Raw genomic sequence first — 27773 nt, 5'->3', positions numbered from 1 at the left:
TCAAATCGTCATTTTCCCTTGGTCTATTCATCTGTTCTTCTGTCAATTTCAGTATGTCTTTATTAAAATATGGCCCTTGGGTGCCTGGGTGGCTCAGTCGGTTAAGTGTCTGCCTTCAGCTCAGTGATGATCTCAGGGTCCTGGGATCAAGTCCCACTCTGGGCTCCTTGCTCAGCGGGGAGTCTGCTTGTCCCTCTGCCCCCCCCCCACTCTCTCACTCTCTTTCTCAAATAAATAAAATCTTTAAAAAATAAAAAATAAATTAAAATAAAATATGGCCCTTTAGCATGTCTCAGTATCTGGCAGAACACACCCACCCTTTGTTTTCTCTAAAATTTACTTCGATACTCATAGATTTTTATGTCTTTATATGTATTTTTAAATAATTTTGTTGAGTTCCTTTGAAAAATACCAGCTGGAATTTTGACTGATACTGCATTTCATTCATAGATTAAATTATGAAGAATCAACATCTTATAATATGAAATGTGCCTATCTAAGAGCATGGGATGTCTTTGTATTTATTCAGATCTTCAATCTCCTTTATTAGAGTTTTTGTTTCCCCATAAAAGGATTTTGGATTCTTGGATAATTTCTAGACACTTTATACTTTTAGTCATCGTAATTTGTATCTTACTTTTATTATATTTAGTACACTTATTGCTGGCATAGAGAAAGACCATCAGTTTTTTTTTCCTTTTTCTCCCCCCCTAGTTTTTATTTAAATTCCAGTTAGTTAACATACACTGTAATACTAGTTTCAGGTGTAGAATATAGTGGTTCAACACTTAACATACAACATACTGTGCTCATCACAAGCACCTTCCTTAATAAAAACATGGAACAATTCACTAATTTGAGTGTCATCCGTGCAAGGGGGCCGTGCTAACCTCTGTATTGTTCTAATTTTAGTATATGTGCTGTCGAAGCGAGCACAAGACCATTAATTTTGTAAATTGATCTGGAAAACTTGCTGAACTTCTGTACGTGTTCTAATACAGTTGACCTTTAAACAACATGGGTTTGAACAGTGCTGGCCCACTTATATGTAGATTTTTTCCAGTAAATACAGCACACTACTATAAATGTATTTTTTAATACATTTTCTTTTCTCTAGCTTACTTTATAGTCAAAATACAGTACATAATATACATAATATACAAAATATGTGTTAATCGACTGTGTTATCAGTAAGGCTTCTGGTCAACGGTAGGCTATTAGTAGTTAAGTTTGGGGGAAGTCAAAAGTTACATGGGGATTTTCTGCAGCATAGGTATCAATGTCCCTGACCCTCATGTTCAAGGGTCAACTGCAGTTGGGTGGTTCTTTTGTTTTTTTTCTAGGCAGATGTTCATTACACTTCTTATTTCCTTTTCTTTTGTTACAGCATTGCCCAGGATCCCCAGAACAATGTTAAATGGCGGCAGCGGCCCTGGGCATCCTTACCGGGTAATGAATCGTAAAGATAATCCATCCAAAATCTCTCTGTTACATTTCTCAACTTAAGTTGCTGCGGGATTGTTGCATATGAATGAAGTTTGGATCCTCTGGGAAGCAGACATCAAGACAGAAGTAGACATGCAAGTGATTTGCCCTATTGATATGATGGATTACACTGGTTGATTTTTGAATGTTGAACTAGCCTTGCATCCCTGGGACAAACCCCACGTGGTCATGACGTACGTTTGTTTTAATACGTCACTGGATTCATTTTGCTACTGTTTTGTTGAGAATTTATACATCTAAATTCATGAGAGATGTTGATGTATAGCTTTATTTGTATGTCCTCTTTGTTATACGTTGGTATCAAGGTAATAGTGACCTCATAAAATGAGTTGGGAAGTGTTCCCTCCTCTTCTCTTCATTGGCAGACATTTTGTGAAATTGGTGTTAATTCTTTAAATGCTGGAGAAATTCTGTATTTGAAAACATCTGGAACCTGGAAGTTCCTTTTTTCAGGAACTTTTAAATTACAGATCCTATTTTTTAGAGGTTATAGGACTATTCATGTATCTGTTTTATCTTGCTGGGTTTTGGTAGTTTGTGGTTTTCAAGGAATTAGCCCATTTCTTCTAAGTTGTCAAATTTTTGACATGTGTGACAAATTTATGATTTATAATGTCTGCAGGATCCTTTGTGGTGCCCTTCTTTCATTTTGACACTGGTCATTTGTCTCTTCTCTCTTTTTATCCTTGTCAGTTGAGCTAAGGGTTTGTCAATTTTATTGATTGTTTTGACAAATTTTTGCTTCACTAATCCTCTCATTTTCATGTTTTTATTTTCAGCGATTTCTGCCCTTTTTTTAAATTTCATTCTTTCTGCTTGCTTTTTTTGTTGCTGTATTTTTCCTTTCTCTTCTTTTTCCAGCCTCTTGAGGTTGGAATTTAGATTATTGATTGATATATTTTCTCTTTTCTAATGTAAACACTGTTATTAACTGAACCTCACAAACTTTGATATGTTGTATTTTCAATTTCATTTCAATTTTCATTCACCTTCATTCATTTTTATTTTTAAGTTGCCTTTGAGACTTCCGCTTTGCCCCAGGGATTATTTAGAAGTGTGTTGTTGAATTTCCAAGAATTTGGAGATTGTTCTATTGTCTTTCACTTACTGATTTTTTAAAAAATTTTTATTATATTCAGTTAGCCAACTTACTGATTTCTAATTTGATTGCATTGTGGTTAGAAAGCATACTCTGTATAATTACAATTCTTTTAGGTTGGTGAAGGTTTGCTGTATGACCGAGGATCTGGCCTTTCTTCCCGGTGAGTGTCCCGTGCGACTTGCATAGGATGTGTATCCTGCTGTTGTTGGGTAGAGTGTTCAGTAACGTCAGGCAAATCCAGTGGGCCATGGTGTTTGTTCCTCTGGAGCCTTGTTGGTTAGCAAACGTTGTAAGCTGGGTTTTGAAATCCCCAGCCACAACTGTGAATTTATCTGTTTCTCTTTTCTTCTCCGCCAGTTTTTGCGTGTGTTTTGAAACCTTGCGGTGTGCTACACACAAACTTAGGATTGCTGGATCTTGGTGGGTTGACCGAGTCTTTATCGTTCTGTGATGCCCTTTTTTGTTATTATCATCACTCTTGCTTTTTTTCTAATTCATATGTGCATGATGCAGCCTTCCCATCCTTACCTTTCCTGCTTATCTATAATAGAGTGTTGTTTTGAAGTCATTTTTCTCATAGACTGTAAGTGATTGAGTCATGTGTGTTACCCATCCTGTCTCTACCTTTTCTCACTCTTAATTTTTTCCAACTTTACTGAAGAATAACTGATCTCTGTGTTTTAATTGGTATATTTATACTACTAATATCTAAAATAGTCATTCATATGTTAGAGCTTAAGTCTGCCATTTTAGTATTTTGTTTTATATTTGTCCCCTTTTTTCATTCCTCTGTTTTTTTTTTCTTTGTTTATTTGGTTGTTTTTGGAGGGTTTTTTGCTTGCTTTCTTGTGAGTTACTTGAACATTATTCTTCTTTATTTATAGTATTTTTTATTTATATAATTTTATTTATATAATTATTTATATAATTTTATAACATTAGATTCTTCTTTATTTATAGTATTTTTTTACATGCCACTTTGCATAACTTTACTGCCAGTTGCCCTAGCTGTGACCTGACACCTGTATGATATACCACAACCTGTGTTCTCTCAGTGTTTTACCCTCTGAGTGTAGAAGACTTACCTCCATTTAGATCTTTGACCCTCCCCACTTCTTTTTTTTTTTTTTTAAGATTTTCTTAATTTGACAGAGAGAGAGCACAAGCAGGGGGAAAGGCAGGCAGAGGGAGAGGGAGAAGCAGGCTCCCTGCTGAGCTGGGAGCCCGACGTGGGGCTCGATCCCAGGACCCTGGGGTCATGACCTGAGCTGAAGGCAGATGCTTAACCCACTGAGCCACCCAGGCGCCCCAACCCTCCCCACTTTTTAAATATAATTATCTTAAGTGTTTCCACTGCATGCATTGAGCACCACATCAAATGGTATTATGATTTTGGCTTCAAACATAAAGTATAATTAAAGAAACTCAAGAGGGGAAGAGCAGTCTGTTATGTTTGCCTCTGTATCTTCTCCTTCCACTGTCCTTGTCTTCCTCTCTGAAGGTCCCACCATCTGTCTGTTGTCATTTTCTGCTTTAGTCTGCTCAGGCTACCATGACACATCCTACAGCCTGGGGGCTCAAACAGCCCAAGTGCATCCCTCACAATTCTGGAGGCTGCAAGTCCATGGTGAGGTGTTGGCAGGTGTTTCTCCTGAGGCCTCTCTCCTTGGCTTGTAGGCTGCCCCTTCCTATGTCCTCACATCGCTTCTATGTGCATACGCCCCTGGGGTCTCTTCCTCTTCTTGTAAAGACCACTGGTCCTATCAGATTGGGACCCCCCCTTAGAACCTTGCTTAACCTTAGTTACCTCCTTAAAGGTCTTCAAATACAGTCACATTGGGAGTTGGGTTTCAACATATGAATGGCAGTGTGGGGGGCGCAATTCAGTCTACATTTTTTTTTAATGTTTGGGGGGTTTCCTTTACCAGGCTTTAAAGGTAGGACTGCCAGCACCAAATTCTTTTAATTTTCCTTCATCTGAGAAGTCTAATTCCCCTTTATTTTTGAAGGATAGTTTTGCCAGATATAGGATTCATGGTTGACAGATCTTTTCTTTATTTCTAGAAAAATGTATCACTGACTTCTGGCCTTGATGGTTTCAGAAGAGAAATCTGGTGTTATTAATTTGGTCTTCCAGTACAGGTAATACATCATCTCTCTCTGGTTTTTAAGATTTTTTTTTTTTGTCTTTAGTTTTTTGGAAGTTTAATAATGATGTGTCTTTGTTCGGATTTCTTTCTGTTTATCCTGTTTGGATTTCCCCCAGCTTCTTGAATCTGTAGTTTTATATCTCTTGCCAAATTTGGGAAGTTGTCAACTATTGTTTCTTTGACTGTTTTTCAGCTACACCCTCTTTCTCTTTTTCTGGAACTCGGGTGATAAATGTTGGATATTTTGGATACTTAGACATCTGTTTCACAGATCCCTGAGACTCCATTCATTTTTTTCAGTCTATTTTCTCTGTTTTGTTCAGACTGAATAAATTCCATTGATCTGTCTTCAAGTTCATGGATTCTCTCCAAGGTCATCTCCATTCTACTATTGAGTTCATTCAGTGAGTTTTTATAACTTCTGTTTCTTTGCAGAGATTTTTAAATTTTTTCATTTTTCTCAAGAGAATTTGTAATTGTCTATTGAAACATTCTTAATTACACTGTTTTAAAATCCTTGTCAAATAATTTCAACATCCTTTCGCTCCAGTATTGGCATCCGGTGATTTTTCTTTCTCAAAGTGTAGTTTTCCTGATTGTTGGTATGATGAGTAAATTTTTATTATATCTGGACATTTTGGTTCTTGTGTTAAGGGACTCTTAATGCTACTTAAATCTTCCATTTTAGCAGGCAAGTGTCCCCTTTTACATTTACTGTCTAGGTTCTGACCTGCTTTTGTGGGGGGGTTAGTTTTTAGAGCCCTTACGGTGCCACCGGCTGGCCTCATTCTTCCGGCACTTCTGGGCTCTTGCTCAGTACCCCCTGTTGCTGCCTGAAAGGGTGGAAGTTGCTTCCCCGGGTTATCCGTGTTGCTAGGGCCACCTTCTGCCCTGGGACGTGGGAGGGGCTTGAGCCACTGAGCCTGGGTCTTCTCCTGCCACTGGATGCAGAGCACAGAGTTGCTGGGCTGTGCCAGGCAGCCGCCTTGGAGGATCAGCCCACCAGGCAGTTACCAAGTGCAGAGTGGGGGTTGGGTCAGCCCCGCGGGGCTTTGAAGGCAAATCGGGCTCCCTGCTCTGTCCCCTTGTGAAGGATTGGTTAGCAGCCCCCATTTGGGCTCTATTGGGCTCCTCCTTTCCCAGTTCTTCTGCCAGGCCTTTCTTGTGTGTTTATTTGTCTCTGCCCATTGGCAGTTCCAGGCTTCAGGCCTCTTTGGCACCCATGTGGGGTGTATGAGAGATCAAAGACCTCAGTATATCACCACACCGGAAGACCTGAGGTCCCCAACCAGTCCCCCATCTTCTTTTCTGCTCTCAGAGTCCCTTTGCCATTTTCTGTCGGATTATTTCCAGGCTATTTAATTGTGTTTGGGAGAGAGGGGGTGGATACATGAATTTATGCTTTCTTGTTCGGAAGCTGGAAGTACCATTGAAGATTTTGCAAATGGAAAGTGAAATGAACCACTTGGAATCCATGGCTGCAAGAGCCACTGGGCCCTGGCACAGAGGGTGCACTCTGGTCACTCATTACTTGTTGAATGAACGATGAGTGGAGTTTTCATGGGCTAACTTCAGTGTCCTGAAGGCTTTTGTAAGACAGAGCGCCATTTCCCTGAGTTCTTGGACAAGAATACTCAAGAATCCTTCTCGGAGTTTGTAGGCTGCACCTTTCTGAGCAAAAACCACATTGAAGTGGTAGTCTGAAGGTAGGAGAGTGTTATTCTCCAAAAGCTGATGACACTACTGTCTGCTCATATCTTTGTTCATCTGCCCTTCGGTTCATCCATCTCTCTGTTCGTATATAGGTATTTATCTAATCACCTTGAGTCTCATACCTCTTTTCTCTTTTCGAAAAAGCAAAAAACTTGTTTTATTCAGTACCCAGACATACTTAGCGTAATAAGTCAGGACTCAAAGACAACCCCTTAGCCGGAATCTTTCTTCAGGAAAGAGGCCAGCATTTAACATATAGAAATGACAAGATTCTTTAAATTTTGCTCTTAACAGCCCTGTATTAACATGACAGAACCTCAGCATTTTTTAAAGCCTCTACATAATGAGATTTCTATAAGATTTCCTTCAGCGCATGCTCCCTCTTCTCCGTAAATATTATGATGCCTCTCAGATGTGGCTTTTTAAATGAAAGCATCCTAATGAAGCAGTAAGCAGTTCCACGGTGAGATGTCCACTGCACGGGGTGTGTTTCACAAGACATCACACCCGCGGGTTTTGTTTTTGTAAATCTTTTACTCCCCAGTGGATACCCCACTTTCTGTATTCAAGAGATGAACACATAAGGAATTCATTAAGAAATCAGGCTTTGGTGGGACAGCTTTGATTTGACACTTTTGAAATACGATCCAGGTCACGGTGGTGAATGGTGCAAACCTCTTTTTTGGCACCAGCATCTGGACTTGGTTATTTTAAATTGGGTTGTGGGGCGCTGGGATCCCCCCTTGATGGAGCTGCTACTGCAGCCAGGCCGGTATCCCAAGGTGATGCGGGAAACTAGCATGCGCTCCCAATACCTGGAAGCCAGCGTGGACCGTCATTCTCGGCTTTGTCGTTTCAGCGCCAGGTTGTGATAAGCTTTTAGAGCACCACCCTTTGTGCTTCATTGGCGATGCTGGCTTTCATGCCAAGGATAAACTTAACCCTGGAGCATTTTTTTTGCATGCAATGCCTTCCCTCAGAAGCGTGACACTCAATAGGCTCTTCGATGAATATTTTAAATGGATAAAAAAATAACTCCAAAATAACCTGCCACTAATAACGTGGCTAGGGTGCTGTGGGCAGCTGTGTGGGTAGCCTTGTGGCTCCCTGCCCACTTTGTCTCAGGGGCTTCACTGCCTTGGCGCCCGCGGCAGCCAGAAGTTGGGAACCAGATGGTCTCCTGCCCTCCACCCCATCTGTAGTCAAACAAGAGTGGGTAAAATTGGGCTTTCACCCACTTTTCAACAGCTAGTAAGTCCAGTTTTCTGATTTCGGGAATGTTTATATCTGAAAGTTTATTTTTCAGGATCAGAGTCTGGTTAAAAGAGAAAGAAAACAATCCGTTTCACATCTGAAGAGCTTCCCGGCCGTCTGTCTTTCCTCTTCTTTGTTGTTTCAGAAACAGTCACATGGCCACTTCTCGGCTAATTTCACTGAAACCAAATTCCATGCACACTTCTGCCTCAAAGATGAATGGCTTGTTTTGATATTTGGAAAGAGCTTTACAAAAAATATTTTGGGAAGAGATTCTGCACCAGGAAGATCTGAATGCAGAGCCTCGTTCGTGCACATGCACACCAGGGTGACCTGATCGGGTCCCCCGTGTTTCTCTCCCCAAGTCTTAGCTGAAAGTCACCCAGAGCTGAAGAGTCTTAGCATCTGCAGTGTTGTGTCTCAGAGCTGCATGTCCCGTAAAGCCCCACAGAACCTACTCACAGAGGATAAGACAGAGACAGACACACTAGCAGCCGGGGTGTCACCCACACCCACTCGTGATACCCGGGACTGCCCTTGCTGCACCTTTCTGTCTATCACGCAGCTAATCCAGAGTGGACTAGACATTGCCCTGAAAGATAAAATCTCAGGAAACCAATAATTTCCCAAAGGGCCTTTGAATCTGCCTTGACTTCTAACCCAACATGACTTTCATTTGTTCCACTTGGCAACACGCTTTATGTCCCACTCACAAATTCTACTTCTAAATTCGGGATTGTTTTCCCCTTCAAATTATGGCATTTGTTTTTTCCCTTCTGTGTATCAAAAATGGCTTTCTAGAAGCCACAAAGTGAGGGAAACTAATTTATTTGTTGCAGAATAGGTGTTTATAGTCTTGGGAACATTACTGAGATTCCTGGGGCCTTGTTTCTGAATGACTTTTCATCTGGGTTTCTGTGCAGGCCGAGCAGACTCTCCCACGTGGAGGACACAGGACTTTGGAGTCAGGAAGAGAGAATTCCAATAACAGCCTCCCAGTCTCTTAGCCGTGTAGCCTGAGGCAACATTTTGAGCCTCAGTTTCCCCTCTGAAACGAGGTGGACGCACCTGGTTCTCGGTGCTGTGTGGGGACCCCACGGGGGCAGAGGTGACAGGATGCTCATCCCACCTACAATGGCCAGCCAGAATGGAGCCCACAGCTAGCGCTCGCGGCCGCTCTGATCAGCAGGATGCATGCACGTGTCTAGCCTGGGGCTGACTGGCCGTGTCTCAGACGCAGGCCCTAAAATGAGGATAAAGGGACAAGTTCATCTGGGAGGCAGTCCCAGGAGGCGCCTGCAGGGGAGGCCAAGGCGCTGATATAGTTCCAGGGAACGACATCCATGCGAGCGTCTGCTGTGGGCAGCTGGGGCTCCGTCCTGCTGGGGACCTCCCAGCTCACTGCCTGGCGAGTCCAAGGATGGCTAACTACCACCACTCCTGCCCACTCTGGGGCTGGGGGCTGCTCCAGCACGTCCTCGCCCCCCGACACAAGCTCTCGTTGCACGACACTTGCCGTAAGGGTCGTGGGTCTGCGAGCACGAGCTCCAAGGAGATGTGGCGTCCGCAGTGTCTGGTACAGCTGCTGCTAGAGGTTTGCTGAAGAGAACTCAGCATTAGCGGGTACCTCAAGGGACGTTGGGTGCTCTTGGCCCAGTGAGCAGGCCTGGCTCTGCTGCTCAGGTTCAGCCCCAGGCACAGATAGCAGGTGCCGGGGAAGGGCTCCCTGCCTCCGAGGCAGACCCTCAAGGAGCTGACAGCTGGGGGCGGCAAGCTCTTCCTGGAAGGAGTAACCAGATGGCGTGTCTGTCCAGCACATTCGCCCTCTCTTGCTTCTAGAATTCGGGCAGGCAGGCTCTCCCTGCCTGGTGCCACCCCTCCCAGGACCCTTCTTCGGAGGAGAGGCCTCTGGGAGCTGACATGTGGTGTGAGAGTGCTGGCTCCCTGCCCAGCATACTCCAGCAGGGCCACCAGCCCCAAGCCCCCCTCACACACACTGCTGGCTCACTTCTTAGCACCTGCTCTTCAGTGCAAACGTAGACAAGCATTACCATCGTGGGAGAAACCAAAACAAGTGAGCACACAAAGCAGACCATTCAAGTAAAGAATTACACACACACTCACACACACACACCACGTACACCTGTTGTTGGATACCATCAGAGATAGAAGAGAAAATTCTGCATCATGAATTGAGAATAATCATCAGAGGCCAAAAACAGCCTAAATGAAATTTTTTTACAAGTTCAGCAGGTGGAGTGAAAGATGAAATTAAGGACCTATTGGGCTAAGGGGATAGAGACATGGAAAATACAGGGAAAAATGTAAGAAAAGTAGAGAATCATTCTAGGAGGCACAATATCTAATTAACAGAAAGCACAGAATAAAAGAACAGAAATGTATTTCTATTTTTTTTAAGATTTTATTTTTAAGTAATCTCTACACCCAATGTGGGGCTCAAACCCACAACCCCAAGATCAAGAGTCAACACGCTCCACCCACTGAGCCAGCCAGGGGCCCTGGTAACATATTGTTAAATAAACTGAAAGCTTAACTCTTAGTTAGATGTTGGACCTTCTACAGTGATTAATGGGTAAATGGATAAATAACCCAGGGTTCTCACACTTCAATAACTAATACACAGAAATTTCCCAAAACCAGAGACATGAGTTTCCATATCAAAGAGGCCCATTGGAACACCTCAGAAAATGAGTTTCAAAGACCTATGGCAAAGTACATCCTTATGAAACTTCACATAACAAATCTGAATTGTGTTTCCAAAGTTAACCTGTTCAAGTTATAAGTACGTATTCATAAAAGGCTGTGCCTTGAGCTATGGTTCTAACTTTAAGAGGACCCACCCAGCCAATTTCCAGAGGCTGAATTAATCAGACTGAATCACCACGGTTGTGAGTGAAGTCAGCCTCCAATAAGAAATGTAGTTTAGAACTTAAAGTGAGCAAACACAGTTGTCTATACCAAATAGTCAAAACTTGGACTGTCTCGTGGCAAACATACTCTGGTCCCAAGGTTACAAGAAAACATTAGCACAACACTATCAGTATTCCAAGAAAGCCCCTTATGCTTCTTATCTCAAAGACTTAGCCAGGGCTTAACTTTATGCTGAAGAGATACACAATTTGTGTAGATTTAACAGGCTTGTCCAGTGGAACATCTCCTTATCTATCTAAAAAATATCTACTGTCCAGCTCAGGGTTGTTCTTTTTAAAAGCACCTGTTTTAGAAGATTCCGATTTTTGGGGGGTTTCTCATTAAATGCTTCTACTTCAGCCGAATGTTATAACCAAGGCAGAATTAAAAAATATGGGACTCCCGAGTTCTCTATTTCCACCCCAAACACCAGAGAGAACTGATAATCCTAAACTTTCCCAGAGGAAGAAAGCACAGATCCTCTATTGTGACAGATGCCACAGATGTCTGCCAACAGCCCTTTCCCCTTTCTGGGGAATTAGTAGAACCCAGATTGGAGGCCTGCCGTATGGCCCCTCCTGTGGGAGGAGTCATGATGGGGCCCACAAGGTCATCTAGGACCCCTTGGCCAGGTGCTGGACTGGGTGTGGTGTGGCCTGGCCCTGAGCAAGGAAATACAGGGACACATCTGCTGAGAATGGTTTCATCTTATTGCTCCTCTCCTTGTGACTCAGGATGTGAGGTTTGGAGCTGATGCAACCATCTTATCCCAATGAAGAGCGCCATCCATGGCTGACATGCTGGAGATGGAGGAGTGGATTGCCGGAAGGTGCCTGGGCCCTTGATAAGCATGGAGAGGTGCCAAACCAACCTCAGGATTGCTTCCTTCCAGACCTCCCCCTAATGGAACAGTCAAGGTACTCATTTCGTTTTTAGACAGATATTATGTTCTGAGGAGGATTGGAACATGACACCCCAAATGTGCCACATGGACGTAAGGATTATTTTTGAGCTGAAAGCAATTGAGAAGCTGCAGATGTAGGAAAACCTCTCTGTACTCCCCCTATGTTCCTGAAAAAAGGGCATGAATTTCCCTTTGTGAAGGTGTCCCCCTCTACTATAACCAGCAAGGGAGGAACAACATTTATGACTATAGGTGGAGGTGTTACCAGCATGAGTCTGCATAAACAGAGCTTACTAAATGACCCTTATCTCCCAGTACATTCCCCCATATTGTTACCTTCCCATAATTTACTGCCACTAGAAGCCCAAACCTATTTCCTCTGTCCAGCTGTGTCTGTACAAGTTATCACATATAAGTCACATATATAATTTATTATGTATAAGCCTCCAGGTCTATCCACCTCCTTGGGTGTTTACTTCTTTTCTACAAAGAGCTTCGTGTACATGTAAAAATTAAGATTAACATCAAATAAAGTTTGTGTGCCTTTTGTCCTGTTAATCTTCTCGTTGATTTAATTTGTAAACCGCAGTCCAAGAACGTAAGAGGGTGGATGAAAAGTTTTTTTCTCCCCTGCAGTCCCTTGCTACCCAAAGCATCTTAAAATACACATGCAAAGAATCAGGAACAATAGTAGCATAGGACTTCTCAGCAGCGGTATGGGAAGTTAGGAGATAGTGGGAGGATATCTTTGCAGCTCAGAAAGACTATCAGTTGCCTATAGCAGAGAGAATCCCTACTTCCCCCTGTCCTAATTAGCACTACTGATGGATATTCAGTGGTATCTCATTGTGGTTTTAATTTGCACTTGTTGATACCCAGTGAGCTGAGCATTTATCCAGACTTATTTGCCTGTGGGTTTCTTGCAGGAACTGTCCATTCGGGTTACATACTTTGTTGTCTCTTCCCTTTCTGATGTGTGAGCTTTCTTTTGTATTCTGATACTATTCCCTTGTTCTCTGTGTTGCAAATAACTTCTCCCACTCTGTGATGCAGGCAGGTGAGGGTTTGCATTCTGGCTGTGTTGTCGTGGAGACTGAACCCACTGGTGTGTGATCTGATGCATGTTGCCCGAGTTTGGTCTCCCCTCTGTCTAATGGGGTGATATAGCCTGAGTCAGAGGATTGTTCAGGGCGTTCAGTGAAATAAAGCGTGTCAACAGGGTGGTCGATTAGTATACGGAGATAGCTTTCATGTCATTATGACTCATGGATCCTCAGAGCAGGGGAAGCTTAGAGATCCCTGAGTCCATTGATCCCTGAATGATAATGTATCACTGATACATGTAAATACATAATGGTATGTAGATAGCACTCCCCGGGACCGGGACAGTTTTCAGTTTTACACATGTTAGCTCATCCACTCTTCACAAAAACTGTATGCAAAAGATACTATGGTTACCCCAGTTTTACGTACGAGAAACCCGAGAAACAAACTGCCTAGGACACTTGCGCAAGACTTCTTGGAATGGGTAAACAAGACAAAGCTACTCTTTCTGCTCCTGCCTCTACTGGGAGGAGCACTCCCAACTGTTCAGTTAAAAAAAAGGAATGTTGTTTAGAGTAGGCTTAGGCCGGCTTGTGAGAGATCGCTGGAAAGGGGCTGATAAGCCCCGGCCACTGCAAGGACATCTTGAGTTTCTGAAGAATGACTGGTCGGGGCCCTCACCAAGGTGAGAGGAGCCATCGATCCAGACCTGGGGTGTGGGCCACAGTCCTGCCAACCCCACAGTGCCCCAGGCTGCGTTCCCTGACGCTCTCCCCTAGGTTAGCAAGAACCAGCTCTGGAGGCTGTCAGGAGGGACCACCCACTCTCCTGACTCACAGCTGGACACCTGCCGACTTTCTGCCATGGCTTCCAGCAGGTTCTCAAAGAGGCTCATCCTCTCAAAGATGGTTCATTTACCAAACATACCACCGGTCTGAATCTTAAGCTCCCCCACAAAAACGACAGATGTAACTTTTTTTTTTTTTTTTTAACTTCTATAGTAAAGAGAGTTTCAGTGTCCCCAGCTTCTGGGACTCCTTGAGTGAGTTTTACTTGCGTGAATAAAAGAGAGTCAATAGGTGGTCTAGGGGAAGGAAAAAAACAATCTGTGTTCCTGCACCCTCTTAGGTTCAGTGTCTAGGGCTCTGCAGTTTAAACTGCCCACAAAAAAACCCCAAAACAAAGAGATTCACGGGAGAAAAAGGTTTATTTCATATCTATATACGAGGCCTTACAGAAATGAAACGAAAACCCCAAAGAAATGGTTAGGTCTGAGAACTTTATATACCGTTTTCAACAAAGAGCAACCAATTGTGGAGACAAGACAAAGGGAAAGGGGTTTATGCTTCTAGGAAAGTGGCAAATTGTGGGAGATAAATATATGGGGGAAACCAATGGAAGGCAAGGTTTGTCTCGGTAAAGGCCTGTTTGTGCGGATCTGAGTCAGTGTTGACTCTTGGTCTCAGCTGATGACGATATTCTCTTCTTGGTACAAGCCGGGCACTTCATCGCAGAAGTTTGATGACCTGCTTTTAGGTGGAAAGGAGGTCAGAGAGCCCTTCCCGCATCTGCTGTTTCTCAATTTCCTTTAGCTCAAAATAATCAATATGACAACGTGGCATGATTTAGGGTGGCATGTCCCGATGCCTTCGGTGGGGAGGGTCCCTTGCTCTTCCCTCCACCCCCATCCCACCAGCCTTCCCCCCGGGCAGGGGCATTACCTTTCATTAAGCAAGTAAACAGCCTGGAGATTCTTGCATGGGAGGGCTCTGGGCACTTCGATGAGCTTTGCTGCAGGACCCGAATGTGTGGGGCCCTGGCACCAGGCCCCTGGCAGGGGACTTCCCAGTGTCAGCCCCTCCGGTGGGCTTTACCTAGCATGACTGCTTACAGCCACTAGGCTCCTTCCATCTCAGCTAGAAATCGGGATGCGCGGCCTTATTCTGAATGTTTTCCTGGATAGCAATGCTTTCAAAGTTTACTTCTGTAGAAAGTTTTCTGAATTAAACCCACTTTGGTTAAAGATCCATTCAAAGTTTTAGCAGAGCCTGGTGAACAAATGCTGTTTTAATGCAGCACTAATACTCCTATACAGTTATACTTAGGTAGGGAAACTGAGCTTGTTTAATGTAATCCAGCGCCTGGCCCACAGCGTCTGGAGGGAGCTTGCTTAAGCAGTCCTGTTCTCCCAAAGCCAAAACATAAGTAAATTAAAATTCTTTACTGATTTGGGGAAATTTTAACAGATCATGTTTTTCTGGTGCTACTATTTAAAAAAGGAGAACGATGAATAAAATTATGTGTATTTTACAAGCTAACAAAATAATCTCCCTAACACCATTCTGACGTGTAAACAAACAGGTGTGGGTGCCCACGGGCAACATCGAGCGGGAAGAAGCATCCTGTCTCTGCAGCAGAGTGAGATTTCTACTGGGTTTGGACCAGGGCGTAAGGGTAACATTGTATTTTAAGTAACATTTTATTATAATAGAGGGAATACACCTAAAAGCCTTTAAAGAAAGTATCAAGTACAAAATCACCCTTGATCCTGCTGCACAGAAATAACAGACAAATTATTATTAAGACTTGAAAGTAGTAACCTAACTAGTGACAGAGTTAGTTCAGGGAGTAGAGGGGCAGTCTGTTTTTAATATTATTTTATTTATTTATTTTTAAGTAAGCTCCATGCCCAATGTGGGGCTTGAACTCATGACCCCAAGATCAAGAGTTGCCTGCTCTCCCCTCTGAGCCAGCCAACCAGGTGCCTGAGAGGAGCATTCTTTAAAAAAGAAACATTTGAAGATGGTCCACTTAACACTTAAGAGTCTCATGCTCTACCGACTGAGCTAGCCGGGTGCTGGTTCACTTAACACTTAAACACAAGGTAATAGTAATAATAATTTTACATAGATGATTTTTCTGAATTTCCGCATCTTCATAAATTGTCCTATTTATAACTATATTGCACTCGAGTGACATGAACAACAATAATAATAGTGATTAGTGTTTAATGAGCCCTCACAGTTGGTCAAGCACATGTTTGATTCCCTCAAAAACCAGGCAAAGCCTCCCCTGAGTACCAAACCATATTTACATGACGAATAAATGTGATCATTAAATCAAGATAAATGGGTAGGATAGTCTATTAAGTAAGATGTTAGAAAATGTCTGGTGACTTTTGCAGGGGACCCCCATCGGAGTGAGACACAGGCCATCTCCACTTTAGGGCCATTCTGCCATCACTTACGCACCCCAGGAGGGAGACAAGCAGCAGAATTAGGACAACAGAGTCTGACCCTCAGAATAAAAGAAGTATCGGTGAGTCCATACTGTGCAGACACAGGCTTGAATTACAGGTCAGTAAGTGCGGGAAGCGGGAACAGCCCTTTCTCACAGATGAATCCCAGTTAATGAAGATCGAAGGAACAAGGGAAGTAGAAAACCCCAAGCAATAATTGTTAGAGGCAAGGTCCTCCGAGAGGGGGGGATATTAGGAGGACGGGGAGGAGGTCTGAGGAGAAACGGGGCATTTGCAGTGTCTGAGAATAATCCCCCTCTCCTGCTGACGCACAGTGGGGACCCCGACACACAACCCGACCCAGGGGACCCAGGGCACCCTCACGGAGGGTCAGACAGCCCGACCCGGTGACCCTGAGAGGCACACCGCACCGAGAAGGGCAGGCCGGCACGGGGTGCTGTCCTTGCTGCAAATGTGCTCAGTGTGACGAGCCAGACGAGCCCGGTCGCTGGAAGCAAAGGGCCAGCGCTCTTGGGCAACCTGTGCCATGTTCTCAGGCCCGTGCAGAGTTTGGGGCGGGGGCCCCACAAGGAACACCCCTTCTCTTTTCCTGAGTTCTGAGCCAGTTGACAAATAAGACAGTCAGAGATCCAAATTCCAGTTCCACTCGGCTACAGCTGGCTGGAGAAAGGGGTTTTCTCTCTCTTTCCGGTGGCTTTCTCTCCATACCCTCGGTCCAGCCCCACCCACAGGCAGATCTGAGCGGCCGCGGCAGGAGAGCAGGGAGGCAGGAGAGCCGGTGGCTGGATCTGGAAATCTGCAGAAGCCACAGTGAGCCAGGCACCCCCTGCTTCCCCCAGACACCCGTCAGACAAGGCCTGACCCCGGGCGTCTGCCCCAAGGGGAGACAGTGTTTGCTGGTGCGCCAGGCTCAGGAGGCTGGGGAGAGAGGGAGGAGGGTTTCTCAGCAGCTTGTACCCAGAGGACTAGCTGGAGTCCCTGAGTCAAGGCTGCCAAGGGCCGGGGGCAGGGGGGACCGGGACAGGGTTTGGGTTTTGCAAGTTGACGGCTGCTAGGGCTGGATGGCAGAGGACAGTCTCCGAAACTTCTATTTATTCCCTCTGCAAGGACTACAGCCCTGGGGTGACCGGAAAATACCCTGGGAGCGCCCCTTCTTGCTCCAGGAGCAAGTGAGAGGGTGCCTCGAGGTCCCCAGCCGAGCAGCGCAGAGGCTCCCACGACAGGGCCCGTGTCCAGGGCAAGGCCGGTGACCCGGGCCCGACGGAGGCTGCTTGCCGAGGGGGACGAGGCACCGTGTCCTTGCCCAGGATCCATCCTGACTCCCTTAGATCTGGAGTGGCTCTGGGCCGGCTCCAGATGGAGACTGAACCTGTGACCTCTCCACATAAAGACGTCCGTGACACCCACCGCGCCATCTGGGGCTCATAAAAGCACATTCTCTATCTGTTCGTGGCTCACAGGCCATTCCAAAGCTGAAGGGCAATATTTGGGACCACTCTGGTTTATTCGTGGGCTTTAATTCAGAACACATTTCCACAAAGAGAGGCAGAACAAAGCACAATAGCACTAAAGTTCAATTTACATTCTCAGTCAGTGAAACAAAATGGAAATAAAAAACAGTTGTGCGGGACTCATTTATAACTAAACTATGGCTCCAAAAGCGCCTCTCGTATAATGTCATGGAATAAAGGACATTTTTAAACCACCAGCAAAAGAGCTTAAGTGACCAAAAAAGGAGAGGCGAAGACTTTCTATTAAGAAAAAAGTTTTTAAGTTAGAGCAGCGATGACAGCCTGCAATCTCTCTCTCCCAATTTGGCAGATGCAGTTATTTGACTCCTTCCTGACTTCAGGTCTTCTCCTGTGGGGAGCGGTCTGTTTGGGGGCCCGCTCCTCACTGGGAAGCCCCAGGAATCGCCGGCTCGGGGATGCGGGAAGCGGGCTTGCTCTGCGTGGCCCGGCCTTGCTGCTCCAAGACCGCCGGGCGCTCTGCCATCACACCCCCATGTGATCTCCAGGCACAGATTCGCCCCCATGAGCTGCGTCTGGCCTGTTCCGCAAAACGGTATAGCGAGTGCCGGCCGACGGCTGCACCTCCCACCCCCACGGCGAAGCGCTGGCGCGCGAAGCGCACGTCCCCACGGGATGCGACGTGTTCTCAGATGCTGGTGATAAGTGTGGGGCTCCCTGAGTTCAATGTCAGACTGGATCACATGCAGCTCATCATCAGCAAAGCCAGAAATAGACTGCTGAGTCCACGTCCTGCACATTTTCCACGCGGCTGAGAAATGGAAACCTGCTGAAGAGCGTGAACGAACCCTCATGAGAGTGGTCCCATCAAGCCGCTGGCAGCCCACTGGCCTGGTCACCAGGCCTTCCCTTATGCTGAGTTTTCTCTAAATCTGGCCCACTCCCTGGCTGGTTTATCTCTGCCTGCTTGTGTTTCTTTGATAGGCTCCTCTCCACCTGACACCCTCACTTCTTATTCCACTCCTGTCCCCACTGTTGTACCCTCACCTTCCTGAGGCTGGGAAGCATCTCTCCTTCATCCTTGGCTCTCGGGTTTTCAGCCCAAGGCTTGCTGTGTAGTTGGGGGCTTGTTAAATGCTAGTGGGAGGAAGGAATGCTCCATCTGCACTAAATTCGATCACTTTCCAAATTAAGTTTTAAAAAACGTTTTGTTTTCCTTTCGTTGTACATAAATACCTGCTAAAGAAATCCACTTGCTAGATATATTTAGATATTGTAGGAGATGCTTGGACATGAAACCTGTACATTAGGCACTCCCAGCCCCAAATCACAGCCCCTGCTCTTTAGCTCACCCCTGGGGGGGGAGGGTCCCCTCTGGTTCAGTGGTCCATGGGGCCAGTTATGGCCAAAGTGGAAAGTATCCGTAAAGACCCGTGGGAGGGACTGTGACCAGTGCCACCCTGTTCCCCTTCTTCTCCCACTGACGGACCCTGAGCCAGTGGAGATAGGAGGCAAGCAGCAAGCGTGAATCTGAGACCCGCTGCTCCTAGTGGGGAGGAGCGGGGACATAGGAAGATCTAGGATTCTGGAGGGCATCATGGGGCAGCTGAGCCCATGCTGACAACTGCTATCCCAGGCTTCTTGTTCTGCAAGAAAATTAAGCCCTTCTTTATTGAAGCCATTTTTAGCCCAAAGGTGGCCTAGTGTCTTTTGAATAATCTCTGAAGCAAGAGATCATGGAGCAGTTGCTCTGAGCAGAGCACTATGGTAGTTTGAGGGGAGGTACACAGCTTGACTAAGACAGCGCTTTTTGGAAGGAAGATGCTTTTTGGAATGTATAGGAAAGCCTGCTTGAGAGTACAGTCAAATCCCCAGGTCTTAGTACATTTTGTTTTTTCTCCTATGACCTTCCAACATAAGGCTGTGTATATATTTTTTCTGAACCATTATCAAATAGGTAACAGTTCTCATGCCATTTGCTATGGAATACACCATCCTACACTTCCAAGAAATAAGGATTTTCTCCTCTATGACCATGATAGCATGATCATATTAAAAATTTCCTAATATAATCTAATGCCCAATCCATATCCAAATTACCCCATTGCCCACCCCAAATGTCTCCTATAGTTGCTTTTTTAGAACCACGATCCAAGCATTGCATTGTGTTTTTATCCCTCTCCCCTTATTTCTGTGTGACATTGTCCTGTTGGAGAGCCCAGACAGTTGTCATGAAAAGTGTCTGTCTCACTTTACAGATTTTCTCAGATTGTTTCCTGCTGGTGTCATTCCGTGGCTCCTCTGTCCCCATATTTCCTATAACTGGAGTTATGTGGGAAGGTCTGATGAGATTTGAGTTCAAATGTTTTGGGCAGGGGCGCCTGGGTGGCTCAGTTATTAAGCGTCTGCCTTCAGCTCAGGTCATGATCCCAGAGTCCTGGGATCGAGCCCTGCATCGGGCTCCCCGCTCCGCGGGAAGCCTGCTTCTCCCTCTCCCACTCCCCCTGCCTGTGTTCCCTCTCTCGCTGTGTCTCTCTCTGTCAAGTAAATAAAATCTTTAATAAAAAAAATAATAATAAAATAAAATAAAATGTTTTGGGCAAGGACACGGTAGGAGATCCCCGTGGATATTTCTCATGATTTCTTCTCATCACATGAAGCCATGGGCCACCTCCCACACCCAGGCAAGCTTCCAGGCCATCGGTCCTGTGTCTCCTCTCCCTGTCCAGAGCTGCATGCCGTCCCCGTGCCTGGCCTGACATGTCTTCTCGTGGTCCCACACCTCCATCCTCTGTACTCTGCTTTATACAGAGGTCATCTCTCTCCTGCAGGCAGAGTCTACAGTCGCAAGCACAGTAGACATGGCCCTGTGTGTGGGTGGGACCAGGGACCCGCTTCTGACCAGCAGGACACAGCACAGGTGAAGAGATGCCTGGTCAGCCTCCAAGGACCTGCCTAAGAACCTTCTCATCTTTGGTACCCTAGGGCTCTGAGTCTCTGCTGATCCCTTATTTTTTTTAAGATTTTATTTATTTATTTGAGAGAGAGAGTGAGTGAGAGAGAGATAGAGCTCGAGTGGGGAGGAGCAGAGGAAGTGGGAGAAGCAGACTCCCCGCCAAGCAGGGAGCCCGATGCGAGGCTCAATCCTGGGACTCCGGGATCATGACCTGAGCCGAGGGCAAACGCTTAACCAACTGACCCACTCAGACGCCCCATTGCTGATCTCTTATTGTCAGAACCACATGCTTCATTATCTCAAACTACACCAGGACCGTTCATATTATCCCCACCAACTGAACCATACGTTCTTTGCAGGCAGGAGCCACGTTTAAATGCTGTATGTCCCGCATTCTGAGGCACCATGTTACATACGTGGGAGGTCCTCACGGAACACTTGATTAACAAAGGTAGCGATTGTTACATTCAACAACCTGCAAGTGTATACCCACTACCACCCTGGCTTACCAAGCGTTGAAAGCTCTATCGATACTTGTCTATGTACAGAGCCAAATATGTTTATAATAAGGAGAGAAGTATAATAATATTTGGCTCTGCAAAGGAAAACACTGTCATTTGGAATTTCCTTTTATTTTTTTACTTCTTGGAAAAACAATACAAATGGAGTGAGTTCGTGACAATGTTTTCCAGATGTTCTCTAGATAAGATAATAACAAATATAAACAAGAATCTTTTCTTATTTTTCCTGAGAAAATTCTAGTGAAAGTTCAGTCTTTAACCAATTGACCCTTGTCCAAACACATTTCCCTCCTAAGCTTCGGATGCCAAGCACAGGAAGGACTTGAAAAAGCCATGAGTTGGTCAAGGCACTGTAGGGTCCCCAGTCTAAGATTGAGTCCTGAGCACAGTATTTCTTCCTTCACGAATCCCACTGAAATGAGAGGAAACTTACTTTTCAATGACAAATCCACGGACTTGATAAAAAACAACATCAGAGGATTGAAATATTGTCCCTAATCTCAAACAAGAAGGTGGTAGCTGACACAGAGGCCAATGTGACTTGGAATCACCGTCCTTAGGGGCGCCTGGGTGGCTCAGTTGGTTAAGCGTCTGCCTTCGGCTCAGGTCGTGATCCCAGGGTCCTGGGATCGAGCCCCACGTCTGGCTCCCTGCTCTTTGGGGAGTCTGCTTCTCCCTCTGCACCTCCCCCTGCTTCTGCTCTCTCTCTCTCTCTGTCAAAATAAATAAATAAAATCTTTTTTAAAAAAAAGGAATCACCATCCTTAGATCCAAGTGCATACTGTAACAATAAGACAAGAATGGGCTGCTATGAAAAAGGAGCAATCAAAGCAAAAGTTGCTAGAATTTTTAAAAATTTTGTGTATCTAAAATTATGTATATGAATGATTATTATAACTGAAAATTTCATTTGAAGTTTCAAATTGTTGATTTAACATAGGCAAAGGGAATTATTTGTGGTCTGTAAGGTAAAACCTAGGATTTCACAAATTAGAGAAAACTTAAGAAAACTATCTAAAAATATATAGAGGAGTCAAACATCTATTGGATTCTCTGAAGAATAAAATAAAGTCAATACACAGGTAGGAAACAATAAAAAATAATGTAAGAAAATTTCCTAGAGATGAATATAAACTCAAGTTTTGAGATATAAAGAACCCACCAAGTGCCAAGAAGAAATGTTTAAAAGATACTCATCTAGGTACAAGTAGGAGAAACTGCTAATACCAAGGATAAAGAGGAAACCCCAAAACTTTCAAAGCGGGAACACAGTTTGTTTCATAAACAATAAGAATTAGCCTGCGGGCTCTATCTGATGCTACATCTGACACTTGAGGAAAAGGGAACAATGCTTTCCTTCTTCAGGGGAAATTATTTTGAACCTGGACTGCTGTACCCACCCAAAATATCAACACAGAATGAGGGAAAATAAAGGCAAAGTTGGTTTTTTTATTGCAAGTAACAAGAGACCCAGAGAGAGGGTCGATGTCACATAGACTTGCTTCAGAGCCAGATGATGCATGGAGACCCCGTTCCTGTCTGTCCATCTCTCCATTCCACTGTCATTAGCACTGGCTTCATTCTAAGACTTGCTCCCACGAGGTTGTCAAGTTTCCTCATTTATGTGTATCAGAAGAGAAAGAGGGGAAACTTGACTTCCAGCAACAGGATAGTAGTACTTCTCTTCAATCTCATTGGACTGATTCAGGCTGTTTGTGCCCTACACAGCATAACATGTGCTGATTGTCTTAGATCAATCCACCAACTGGGAATGGGGGTTACTTACCCTGAGTCATGTGCTCTAAGCAGAAGAGGGGCAAATACCTGAACAACGCAGGTTTTCTTAGAGAGAAAGAAGGGAATGTGACTACTGGATTGCCAAATAACAATGTCCAGCACACACTCTTGTAGCCCTTCTGAAAAAATTACTTGAGGACATACTCCAAAACAATGGAAAAGCAGTCAGGAAAAGGATGACACACAAATCAAAGAAAAATGGTGAGCCAAGATACATAATGACATTAGAAGCATGTCTATGATGAAATGGCTATCAAGTGGACTTCAGTTGTCGAATAAGGATTCCCAAAAAAGTGGAAGCATACATTGTTGGTTTTTAAAATAAAAGTGAATCTGGAACTGCAACTGCCAATTATTTCAGTGAAATACGGGAGAAAGAGGTAAAAAGAGGGTTGAAGATAGTTCAAAGGCAAAGGCAACAAAAACACTAGTGAGTTTGTCTTGAAAGGTAAGAGTAAACATAAGTACGTTTATTCTCAAAATTACAAGAAGTGTATCTTTGCTGAAGCGGTAGTGGTGAAATTATGAATATGGAAAAATAACAGATTTTTCCTCATTATCTATCAGGGAAAAGCCGAGTGAAACAACGAGAAACCATTTCTTCCCCCATCATTTTGGTCAACATTTATTTTGATAATCTAGTTTTGGTAAAGGCAAAAGGAAATAGACTCCCGTAGAAGTATAAACATATGAACTATTTGGGAGATTATTTGCCAAGATCTCTCAAACATTTAAACACACATACACATTTAAATAGCAATCCCGCTTCTGACAGAAATATTTGTGTCTGTTATTCACACAAATAAATATTGACAATGGGCCATGCCGTATGAATTAAAATAGCAAACAGTGATAAGGGACCTATATACCCTCAGAGAAACAACCAAATAAAATGTTGAGTATCCATACCACAGAATCTTCTGTAACCTTCTGAAGCAGAGTTTGGTGAGTTTTTTTCTGTAAAGGGCCAGATAGTAAATATTTTAGGTTTAAGGTGCCATGCTTACAGTCTCTTTTGCAACTTCTCAACTCTGACATTAGAAAGTAGAAGTAGCCATAGGCAGTACTGAAATTAATGAACATGGCAGTGGTTCAGTAAAACTTTATGAAAAGAAGCAGCAGTCCAGGGGCACCTGGCTGGCTCTGTCTGAAGAGCATGCAACCCTTGATCTTGGGGTGATGAGTTCCAGCCCCACATTGGGTGTAGAGATTGAAGAAAAAGAAAGAAAGGAAGGAAGGAAGGAAGAAGAAAGAAGAAAGAAGGAAGAAGAAAGAAAAAGGAAGGAAGGAAGAAAAAAAGAAAAAGAAAGAAAGGAGAAAGGCAGCAACCACAGGCTGGATTTGACTACAGATTGCTCTTTGTGTTAAGGATTTCATTTGATCTACATGTACTGATATGAAAATGGCTCCATGATGCATTAGTTTAAAAAAATAAAGTTGGAAAGCAATGTATCATACGATGCAGTTTTGGGAAAAATTATATGTGAAATTACATACATATGCACTCAACTCTCATTACTCATAATAATCCCGTTCTATAAAGCCAAGAAATAGATTTAGGTTCCTGCGAGAGTCTGGTCACAACTGCTCAATATATAACCTTGTTTTACCTGTGTTTCCATTTAAAGGCACCTTATTTAAAATACATTGTTGATTCATGAATATTGCACTCACAGCCAGCAGGACCGACACTCACACCTGAAGGAAGCTTATCCGACGCACGTGTTTTCTCCACGGGACCATCACAGCCTTCCTGGGCTTAGGAGCACAAGACAACACGTCAGCACCATGCTTGGGGGGATTTTCAGCAGAGAAATCACCAGCAAATGCCCAAGAATGAGAAAAACATGGCAGGAAGCAGACCATGTAGAGGACATTTGTGTGCAGTGTGAGCAGGAACAAGAAGGCAGAGCGTCACCTGTTTGACCTCAGCTGGGGACGTGCGAGTAGATGACACATTTTTTGCGGCTGCACTGATGTCCAAAAATGATGTGGTAAGTGTCACAAGTATGGATGTTGGGGTCACAGATAAATTTTAGTTCCTAGAAAGATTTGCAAATATGGACTCCACGAATAGTGAGGATTATGTGTACGTATATGTGTTTGCAAATGCAGAGGGAAAAGCTTTAGACAAAAACACTAGAAATAGGGGGTTCATTTCTGGGAAGAAAAGGGGTTTGGGGGACATAGGGAGACTTTCAGTGTCTTTCGCCTGCACTTTTGCAGTGTTTCAGTTTCTCAGGGCCCATATTACTTTTGTGGTGTTCAAAACCTTTTAAAGATTTTTAAAAATAATTGACAATATAGATAGCTTGCTGGTCAACATATTTAAAAACGAGCTTAGAATTAATTTTAAAATTTCAGTGAGTACCCAAATGCCTGTCAGCTGATGGGTGGACAAACAGAATGTGGCGTATCCATCAAAGGGAAAATGAGTCAACAGTGATAAGAAATGGGGTGCTGATATGTGTCCCAGTGTGGAGGACCTTGCAGACATTCTGCTAAGTGAAAGAAGCTGGTCGTAAATGACCACATATTGTAGGATTTCACTAATTTATTTGAAGTTCCAGAATAGACCAATCCCTCTAGGCAGAAAGTAGATTAGCAGTTGCCTAGGGCTGGGAGTTTTGGGGGGAAATGGGGCTGGGAGGGTTTCTTTTAGGGGAGACCAACATTTTAAAATTCCATTGTGAGGGGCGCCTGGGTGGCTCAGTCGTTGGGCGTCTGCCTTCAGCTCAGGTCATGGTCCCAGGGTCCTGGGACTGAGCCCTGCATTGGGCTCCCTGCTCCGTGGGCAGCCTGCTTCTCCCTCTCCCACTCCCCCTGCTTGTGTTCCCTCTCTTGCTGTGTCTCTCTCTGTCAAATAAAATCTTTAAAAAAATAAAAATAAATAAAAAAAATAAAATTCCATTTTGAGGGTGATATATTCACAATTCTGTGAACATACTAAAAGACACCGAGTAGTACACTTTATTTTTTTATTTTATTTTTTTCAAGATTTTATTTATTTATTTGAGAGAGAGAGAGAGGATGCCTGGGGGGCTCAGTCATTAAGCATCTGCCTTCGGCTCAGGTCATGATGCCAGGGTCCTGGGATCGAGTCCCACATCGGGCTCCCTGCTCAGCGGGAAGCCTGCTTCTCCTTCTCCCACTCCCCCTGCTTGTGTTCCTGCTCTTGCTATCTCTTTCTCTGTCAAATAAATAAATAAAATCTTTAACAAAAAAGAGAGAGAGACAGAGCACAAGCAGGGGGTGGGGAGATAGAGGGAGAAGGAGAAGCAGGCTCCCAGCTCAGCGGGGAGCCCAGTGCGGGGCTTGATCCCAAGACCCCGAGATCGTGACCCAAGCCGAAGGCAGACATTTAACTGACTGAGCCAACCAGGCCTCCCCGAGTCGTACACTTTAAATGAGTGAATTGTATAGCGTATGAATTGTATCCTAAAAAAGCTATTTAAAAAAAATTTTTTTCAGTGAGTTATTTCCCTCCAACTCAAATTTAACTTCTTGCATATTTTCCTCAGAGGCCTCTGTGTTCTTTTTTCTGATTTTATTTTCCTTTTCCTTTTTATTGACATAATGAAGAGGGAGCATTTAAAAGATTCTGGAAAGTCACATGCTGGAAAGAAAGAGGTGTTGGTTTTGCATGACAGCAGTGTTAAAGGTAATCTTTATTTTCCACTCTGTGCCCCCTTTTTTGGATTATGCAGGTTTCCCAAAATGAGCATTTATGAAACACATTGATATTTTTATTATAAAGGTGGGCGCCTTCTTTGCTCTACTTTTACATTCAAAGATCACTCAGAAGGTAGATTTGACTTTCCCATGGCCCTTGTTTTGGATCTAACTCCAATTTCCAGATAGAGGTCCTTACGTTTTTTTTGAAATTTGTTTCTTTTCTGATTTGTCAGTCTGGAATTAAAGGAACAGGTTTCTGTGTGCTTCCCATAGTAAGACCTTCATGGTCCCAGAGTGAGTCATCACATTGCTGAAGGGAGCAGACAAAAGGTTAATCTTTGAGGAAGTATCCTGACCCTGTGATTCGGTAGTTGTCTTCACTTGGGTTTTGAAAGTCTGGACTCAGTCAAGGCAACTAAGCTCCATTATTTACTAAAGAGGGTGGCATCCCCTCTTGGTATTTGCAGGAGACTGATGACAGTAGCCTCAGTGAATCACACGTCCCTGTGTCCGGTGGTGCCTGTGTCCTGTTGCCTCTCCCCATCTGGGTGTGGAGTCTGTTCCTCCACCCCAGGAATCTCGGTTGGCCGTGTGATCTGCTCTGATCAGTAGAGGGTCGCTTCCTCAGCAGTAACAGAATGCCAAATCCAGAGCCAAGAGGACTTGTAGCTCTTGCTGTCACCCTGGTGGAACCAGGAGACCACGCAGTCTAGCCTGAGTTGGACAGAAGGGAACTAAGGTGCCCCAGCCTGTAGCTAGTATGTGAGAGTGAGGTCATCTGGGACCTCCCTGCCCAGGTAAACTAGGAAAAACCAGGCGAAGACCTACCCACCCAGCCACGGAAACATGAACAATGAACCATTGCTGCTTTAAGCCATTAAACTGTTTTGGGATGCTGTGTTTTACAATAGATAATGGATTCAGTATTTGAGGAACTAAAAGGAGTGAATTTTGGCTCCTAAGCAAGGAAGGAAACTATAGCAGGTCAGGGCTCTGCTAGTTTGAGAGGTAGTGGAGATATCCTTCCATACAAATTTTTATTTCCTTAGGGAATAAGCAAATAAGCCCTAAGTAACACATAAATTAGTACCAGAAGTGGGGTAAATGTAGACAGTGGGTTCAAGATGGTCACAAATTCTTTGATACTTCTCCAGAAGAGTATTCTTTGATAGTCTATCACCAAGAGTGTGGCAGATGTGAAGCTACATCAAATCCAGGCATAGCCTTTAAGACCAGTAGACGTTATCTTACCATCTTGAAGCCCTGAGCAGGCATGTATGTCAGACTCCCCCAAGGCCATCGAGCTACGAAAAACCCAAACTGAGTGAAGACGTCCCAGAGAGGAAGACACCATGTGAAAAGAAAGGGCAAGAAAGGCCCACAAGCGTGGAGACATGCTGAGTAGAGAAGGCATCTGGAAGGAAATGCCAAGCCTCAGGCACCCTTGTTGACCCTGCATAGCTCAGAGACTGACTAACCAGTTGAGGTCTTC

At 44.3% G+C, this 27773-nt stretch overlaps 1 long non-coding RNA gene and 1 other non-coding gene across 2 annotated transcripts; one reads left to right on the top strand and one right to left on the bottom strand.

Annotated features, from left to right (window-relative positions):
- Positions 1–832: 832 nt before the first annotated feature.
- LOC118535981 (U6 spliceosomal RNA) lies at positions 833–936 on the bottom strand. Its single transcript, XR_004917449.1, has one exon. It is a non-coding gene; the product is annotated as a U6 spliceosomal RNA (small nuclear RNA).
- Positions 937–2466: 1530 nt separating this feature from the next.
- LOC118535975 (uncharacterized) lies at positions 2467–26853 on the top strand. Its single transcript, XR_013444007.1, has 8 exons — positions 2467–2768; positions 2966–3028; positions 4673–4750; positions 11391–11573; positions 15282–15488; positions 15789–15922; positions 24283–24600; positions 26189–26853. It is a non-coding gene; the product is annotated as an uncharacterized LOC118535975 (long non-coding RNA).
- The last annotated feature ends 920 nt before the right edge of the window (positions 26854–27773 follow it).

The sequence above is a fragment of the Halichoerus grypus genome, chromosome 14, assembly GCF_964656455.1.
Source record: "Halichoerus grypus chromosome 14, mHalGry1.hap1.1, whole genome shotgun sequence".
Taxonomy (NCBI): domain Eukaryota; kingdom Metazoa; phylum Chordata; class Mammalia; order Carnivora; family Phocidae; genus Halichoerus; species Halichoerus grypus.
This window is presented reverse-complemented; position numbering and strand designations above follow the sequence as displayed.